The sequence below is a fragment of the Pyrgilauda ruficollis genome, unplaced genomic scaffold (assembly GCF_017590135.1).
Source record: "Pyrgilauda ruficollis isolate IOZ18807 unplaced genomic scaffold, ASM1759013v1 scaffold19, whole genome shotgun sequence".
Classification (NCBI taxonomy): Eukaryota; Metazoa; Chordata; class Aves; order Passeriformes; family Passeridae; genus Pyrgilauda; species Pyrgilauda ruficollis.
This window is the reverse complement of record NW_024518095.1, coordinates 5775035-5782312: the sequence shown is the minus strand read 5'-3', so window position 1 is coordinate 5782312 and position 7278 is coordinate 5775035. Positions and strand designations below refer to the sequence as shown.

Genomic DNA, 7278 nt, shown 5'->3' with positions numbered 1-7278 from the left:
GGTTTCACTGAAGCTGCCAGAGAGCCTAACTTCAGAAGGCTTCACAAGAAGAAAGCTGATGAACACAGGGTATGCAGAAACACAAGCAAGCAGACCTATGCAGAGTAGATTAATCACTCAGGAAATGTACTTTTGGATTAAAAACACCCCAAAAAACCAACCACCAAAAACCAAACAAAAAAGGGTTGCTCTTCTATCTTGAAGACTATCGAGAATCACAAGCAAAGGCAACAACCTTCAGGAGGATAGAAAACTAAAAGTGTTTAAGGAATTATTACATCCTAGTTCAGTACTATATACTGAATAGACTTTACCTCTCAACATAGCCTACTGAAACAGTGTACTGTTATCGTCTCTAGTGCAGTGGGAAATTCAGAGTAATGCACAGATCAGTATCTGGTTCAATCGTTTGCTAACAGCTCACACCCTCAGGCTAGCCCTGCCTCAGGGCAGAGAGTAAACAAGTGAGAAATGTAATGAAGACAGAGCAGATGCTTCCTTTGTGTGCTGTCTCAAGTTTATTCAAAGCGATGACAGATGAGAACAAAGCAAAGGAAATAAGTCTGAAAAGAAATTAAGAGGGAAGAATGCATACTTCAAGAAAAAAACAAACAACAACAACAAAAAAAAACCAAAACAAAACACAAAACAAAACAAAACAAAACAAAAAAAAAACCAAAAAAAACCCCACAAAACCAAAAAACCCAACCCAACAAACCTGTAAAAGTATATGAACGATTGGGGCCTTTAAGAGAACTTGTCTTAGAATGTACAGCCTCTCCTAAGTGCAGACTGGGGAAACACCTTAGAGGCTCCAGGGGGAACTGGATAAAAGCCTGGAGGTGTGTTTCAGTACTTTTTGACTGGCATCCCATTTAATATTTAGCTACCAAGACAGAAATGGGGGGGGGGGGGGGGGGAATGAAGAAAAAAACCCCTGAAAATCTCATTAAAGCATCTTATGCTTCCAAGAAGCAGAAGAGAATGCATTTTTTTTTAGTCTGTGATATAAAGGACTCTAAATTCAAATTTATCATTAAAATTCTTACATCTGTCCTGAAGTTTCACATATTTGGATCAGATAGACTGATCTTAACTCCAGCTGTTAACATAACATCAAGGGAGGTAGCAATGCTCCTTACAGGCAGGACAATCAAAAGTGACCCTGGAGCCAGCACAAGTGGCACTGAAACCTGGCGGATTTATTGCCAATGCCTAAGGCTCCTCTGCATCCTAGTGCCTTTCTGCAAAGTTAACAGAGCCTACAGGATATAGTAGGTTAATTTTGATCTAGTATATCCTAAACTTTAAACAAGTAAACCCAAAACTCCAATTACCCCTTTACAAAATACGTTTTAAGACAGCTCATAAATTAAATAAATTTTCTTAATGCCCTGCTAAGCTGCGTACATGTCATCTGCATATACAAAATTGTTAATTCAGAATTACAAAAAGTAAGAGCTCAACAAAGTTCAAGTGCAATGTGTGACAGCAGCACAACTACATTCAGTACCAAGAAAACTGGAAACTAAACTATACCTTGCCTTTACATAGGAGAAGCAAAAAGTTCATGTTTTAGCCCATCTTTTCTTAGCTGAAACACATTCCTGGAAGTATGTAAATTTAAATTTTTTAATTTAAATGCATGGTTTTTAAAAACCAATATCAAGAATTTAAGTACAGTGTTCGTGTGATTGCATAGTACTTAAATACATGTTGACTCTCAAAATGTTTGCTCAGGTTCTTACTAAGACAAATTGATTCTTATGCTCTTTCTATTGAGGCAACTCAGCTAAAACCATTTTATTAATTAAACAGGAAAAAGAAAGAGACAAATTTGTAGCTCATTTTATTTGTGTCTGAAACTCATGACAGTACTGCCAAGGGTCTTTGTTGCTATTGGGTGCATTACAAGCAGTAAACCCAGTTGATGAGAGCTGGAATTTCACATGTAGAGATTTTTTTGTACTTAGTATGGGAGTGAAGCTACGGAGCCCTCCCTACTAGATTTGGAAGATTAAAATGCCACATGGTATGAAAAGGTAAAGTATACTGACAAAAGAAGGAACTGTAACATCCACTAGGATTTCACTCAGTATTCAAGACTGCAGAAATGGCCCACGTCTCCAAGTTCACGGTAAACAAAAGACATTACATTAATTAATTAGAAATGACAATGATTCTGAAATGAAGTTCACCCCAGTCACAACTTCAAAGAAAAAAAAATCCTGGTGGTAGTGAACTTTCTTAAAACAGTGAAGCTGTAGCGTTTGTTGTTTAGCAGAACTAGGATCTCTTGAGACTGAAGTGAGTACGGTGGAAGTGCAAAGACAATTCTTTTATCCATTCACAAATCTCTCCCTAAAGAACAACTCTTTGAAAACAGGAAGCCACTCTGCTTGATGACTCAAACTTCTGAAAATAAATGGTTTTGGAGGTTATTTAAAACAAACAAACAAACAACCCCCCAAAAGCCCCAAACACAGAAAACAGCAAAATCCACATTTACATGTTGTTTGAAGCCCAGATGTTGAAATACTGTGAACAAAATCAAGACTACAAAACAACTTTGCTCATCTTTTAGTTCAAGACTCTGAATGTAAAGTTTTCCACAAATATAAGTACCATTCCAGAGTTTACTTTATAAAATGGAAATCGTAGATGAGGTTCTAGAAATCTTCAAATTGTGCATAAGCTTTTGAAAGAAAAGCATAACATGCTTTAGATTCAGAAATAAAAACCTAATTTAATAACTCTGGTACTTTAATGCTACCTTAGAGAACAACTTATGACTGCGTTTTGTTATATACTTAATAAACTTTTTATTTGTCTTTATTCTCCTCCCCACACAGGCAAAATAAAAGCAATAAATTGAAATATAGCCTAATGCTGTTGGAACAGCAGTATAAAATTGAACAAAAAAGCTTTTTGTCTACACTTGGCTGCATAAGCAGATTACAATTTAAAAAGTGCTACATAGCTGTACTTAGACTATTTTTGACCATTTACATCTAGTATAACTTTCTACTGCTGATATGTCTAAAGTGAAGTCTGTCTAGAACTAGTACAGTATTGTGGTCAAGCTTCTTCCCAAGATTAGAAAACTTGGGAAAAAAAATTCATTATGTTTGATTCATCCAGTTTGTTGACACCATTTTAAAAGAAGAAAAATTCTCATTTTTACTGTTGACCCGCAAGAAAACTGCAATTTTACTTAAAAATTTTAATCCCAATTTCAAACTTCTGCCACCTTTCATTTCTAGCACCACAGAATCAGTACGTCTTATGAAAGAACTGTAATATCTAACTCCACAATACTTTTCAAGAATTTAAGTCTCTTATGCAGGAGAGCAGTAGTAGTTTGAGCTTACACTTAATTCATTTGGACACCTGAAAACATCTTGCAATGTCTCAAAATAGTCTTGTAAATTAGGCAGGTAATATTCATTTCACAAAATACTTCGAGAATGAAAAAGGACACTAGGATAAGGTAAGATACAAGAGAAATTTATATTGCAAGGAAAGAGTCCTAATATGAAGAGTGCAATTCCATTAAATAATACTTCTGTATTTCAGGACATAAATACTACTTTTTCCATAGAAGGCTCAGACTTTAAATACTGACATATATCAGTTTCAGATTAGAGAGGAAATAAAGCAGTGTGCACTGTAAGCATAAGCTAACTTTACAAGCAGTTACACACGTGTATTAACACCAAATTTGCAAAAATGCCTGCATTAATTCTCAAAATGTGAGTTATGCAGGTTTTCATCCAAAGCTTTAGAAGTGTTCAGTTTCTGTACAAGTAGTTCAAGTGTGAACTTCTTAAGCATTGGTACATAATGGAATTGTCTTGAAGATACGTAGCAGTTTGCTCAAAAATGTCAGCAGACAGGATTTTTTTCTACAATTGGTAACTGCTTACATTGTTCCAATTCCCATGGGGAACTGGGTGCTCACTTCCTCAGTGGGAACAGCTTTTTACATCACAATTATTTAGACATGAAGAGAATTCTAATGTGTTTAACTTCATAATTTCATTAGCAACATTTTGTCAAGCATCTTCCCTTTAACAACTGGGACACTGCTCCCTTGAAGCTTGCCTAAATTTTCAAGAATACCGGGGTTTAGGTGTTACCTAGGTTACAGTGTGCTGGCTTTACACATCTGACATAAGTTCTAAATACAGGACAGGGGGGAACATATTTCCCTTCTTTAGCACAATCTTCAGATGTTAAAGCCTAGGATTCTGAAAATTTTACTTCCTTAAGGGTTTGATCCAACTGAATACCTCTAATGCTGAAGAACAGAACCACCAAGAATACTTCAGTACAGAGCTTTTCAGGACAAAGCCTGATCTTCCCTGTAATAGTATTCTTTGGCTGGATACCAAGACCAGACCAAGGCCCCTTCTATGATGTTCTCAAAAGAATTAGCTCTTACTCCCACCCAATGCCACCTGTACAGCTGCCTGGAAAAGAAACACATTAAAAAGACCAATAAAAGGACAGCCAGGACATAAAAGTGTTACAAGCCCTGAATAAGTAGAGGTTGGAAATGAAGGGATGAAAAATTCCCATTAGCTCACCAAAGAAGGTAGGTACCTTGTGAAAAAAGAACTAGGGCATCTAGTGCTCCAGTCTCCTTTACTCTGGGGACCAAGCAGGCTGGGGATAATCACATCTTAAGATTTCTAATGATAAATGAAAAGGAATTTCAATCTTAAATCTGTCTCTGCACAGTAGAAGTATATTACCTACATTAAACAATGGTGATGACTAATGAAACTACCAGCAGGAAGGATCAGCTGGGCTTCTTAATTCACTTTGGGCAACATAAACTATCTCAAAGCTTACCAGTATTAGCTAACCTAATCTGATTGAATTTGCAGGAATGAATTAGAACCAGCTCTCTGATAATTCTGTGCCAGAGAAACAGGAGGTACCAAGGATTTGGGTGTGACATTAATTTCCAGCAGCACGGCCAAGATCAGGAAATCATCTACAGTCCATGCATTCCACTTCTCTGTCCAACACTATTAACAGGTATTTCAAGTTGGCAAAATTCTACACTCCATACTGCAAGAATGCTCTTCTGCAGATTTCCTTAAGATCAAAGAAATAAGGTTTGGTTCATGCAGATATTTAGAAGTAAAAATCTCTCATAACAATGGAAAGTTATAGAATGTGCAAACTGATATAGCTTTCATGCAGAAAAATCATTCTGTCTCCCAAGATAATTTTTTTTTGCTGGACTAAGTAAATTCTAACAATTCATTCTCCCTGAAAAGAAGGAAAATAACAGGCAACATATTTTCAAGTTTCCAAAACAGCCATTGATAGTGTAACCTTTGAAGACAGGTATTTTTCTCTTAGATGTTTCCTTTTGTTAGAGCTTAGCATATTCCAAGTCCAGAAATAAATGGAATTTCATTCAGTCAGAAATTCATTCACACTAACACATGGGATACTATTAGAAGAAATATCTATGGCATGTATTTGTCAGAAAACAAAGACACAGGGGCTCCTCTTCATCCTAAGATGTATGAATCTGCACTGTGCAAGAGATGTAAAAATCAATATTTACTAGCACTACTAAAACACAAAACATTCAAGTAGTGTAACTGTAATGCAAGCCCTTGCATGGCAATCCAAATTTATTGAACTACTGATGCTAAGTCATACAAAATTGCACCACTTTAATTAAGGCTTTTAGTTTACATTTGGCCACCTCAAAGCAGTTGTAACATTAGGTTGGTCAATTTAAATACTGTGGCTCCCTGTTGGATATACACACAATCTTTACACCCAAACGTTAATGCATACAAAGCAACAAGGCATTGTTAAATAAATCAGCAAAAGTTAATTACTGCAACTTAGGCCCTGTGACCAATTACACATGATTAAAATTACTTCCCACATTCACATCCACAGTACTCTTCCACCATTTAACATCTCAACCAAAACGTTACACATGTAAAACAATCACTAACAGGCAAAAGTACTAAACCTGTATATTTGGTATTGCAAATACACTTATGCATGAGCAAGCAAGGGAATTCACAGTGAGAATCTACAGCTGCAGAAGCCCAAAAATGATTTACAAAAAATTGTTAAATCATTAAAAAATTGTTTTAAAATATACACTTCTTGTTGTAGACCCCCACTGTACACACAACTATAAACATTGTTCCCTATGTAAACAAGGAAAAGGAAACATACAATAAAAGGTTGAAAAGTCTGGACATTTCCTTCCCAACAGATATTAAAGGCCATGTCTTTAGTCAGACGTTATACTGAAAGGACTCTTAAAGACTAGGTCACTGTCTCCACAGGTTTTTTCCTAAAATTAAAAAACTATATAGCCGTTGTGTTAATCAAAGCGCTTTTGTACAATACGATGATGATGATGATCCTGTATTTCTTTAAAAAAGTTACAATAAGCTACAAATACCGATGAAGCAAAGTTATCTGGAGTAGTCTATATAGGAGCTCTTTGGACTTTCTTTTATTATGCTAAAATAGTGGTGCTTTTAGGATTTACATTATTGTACTCTCCAATAGAAAGTGGGGATTGTTGAAGTATACAGTACACAGTTTTCATACATGTACAACATTGGTGGATGAACAATGTCTCTTATCAGTAATACTGGATGTAGGCTCTGGTTTTACCAGTTGCATACACAGAATATTTAGAAGTAAAAATCTCTCATGACACTGGAAAGTGATAGAATGTGCAAACTGATGTAGCTTTCATCCATTTCTTAAAGGGTACCACCACAGGAAAGTCCATTTAAGATGTTGGTAGGTTTAATAAAGTTGGAATGCTGGCACTGTTGAATTGGGCAACAGTTCTTCAGACCTGTAACAACAAAACAAGGGATTAGCACTAGTAACAACTATTTGTCCTCGTTCTTTACTTAAAACAGCTACAGCAGGAGCTAGCAAAGTTCTTGACAAACAGAAAACAACCGTAACACTTCTCTAATCATACACTTCCTACTGTACACATACAAATAACACATTATCTCAATTACTATCCTAACTGCCTTAGGATACATAGAAGAATCCAGGCTGCATTGTGGAAGTAATATTTGATTGATGGGACTAGTTTTGCTTACAGCATGACAATTCCCATGGCTATGAAGACAAACAGAATTGAAGGATCAAAGCTCTTGAATCAAAAGTCCTGTTAAGGACAGGGAACAACCATTTCTGCCACCCTCAGCTAATGCTTTCGGAACCATCTTAGTTTTACTTTTAACTGATCTAAGTTGT

General features: G+C 36.0%; 1 protein-coding gene across 2 annotated transcripts in view; it reads right to left on the bottom strand.

The window, feature by feature from the left end:
- Nucleotides 1-2564: 2564 nt before the first annotated feature.
- The window catches only part of RAP1B (RAP1B, member of RAS oncogene family), a 32054-nt gene continuing 27340 nt past the window's right edge, over nucleotides 2565-7278 (bottom strand). For both annotated transcript variants that reach the window (XM_041465550.1, XM_041465551.1), the window contains exon 8: nucleotides 2565-6862. The gene's annotated coding sequence lies outside the window, so the exon portion shown is untranslated. The remainder of the gene's footprint in view (nucleotides 6863-7278) is intronic.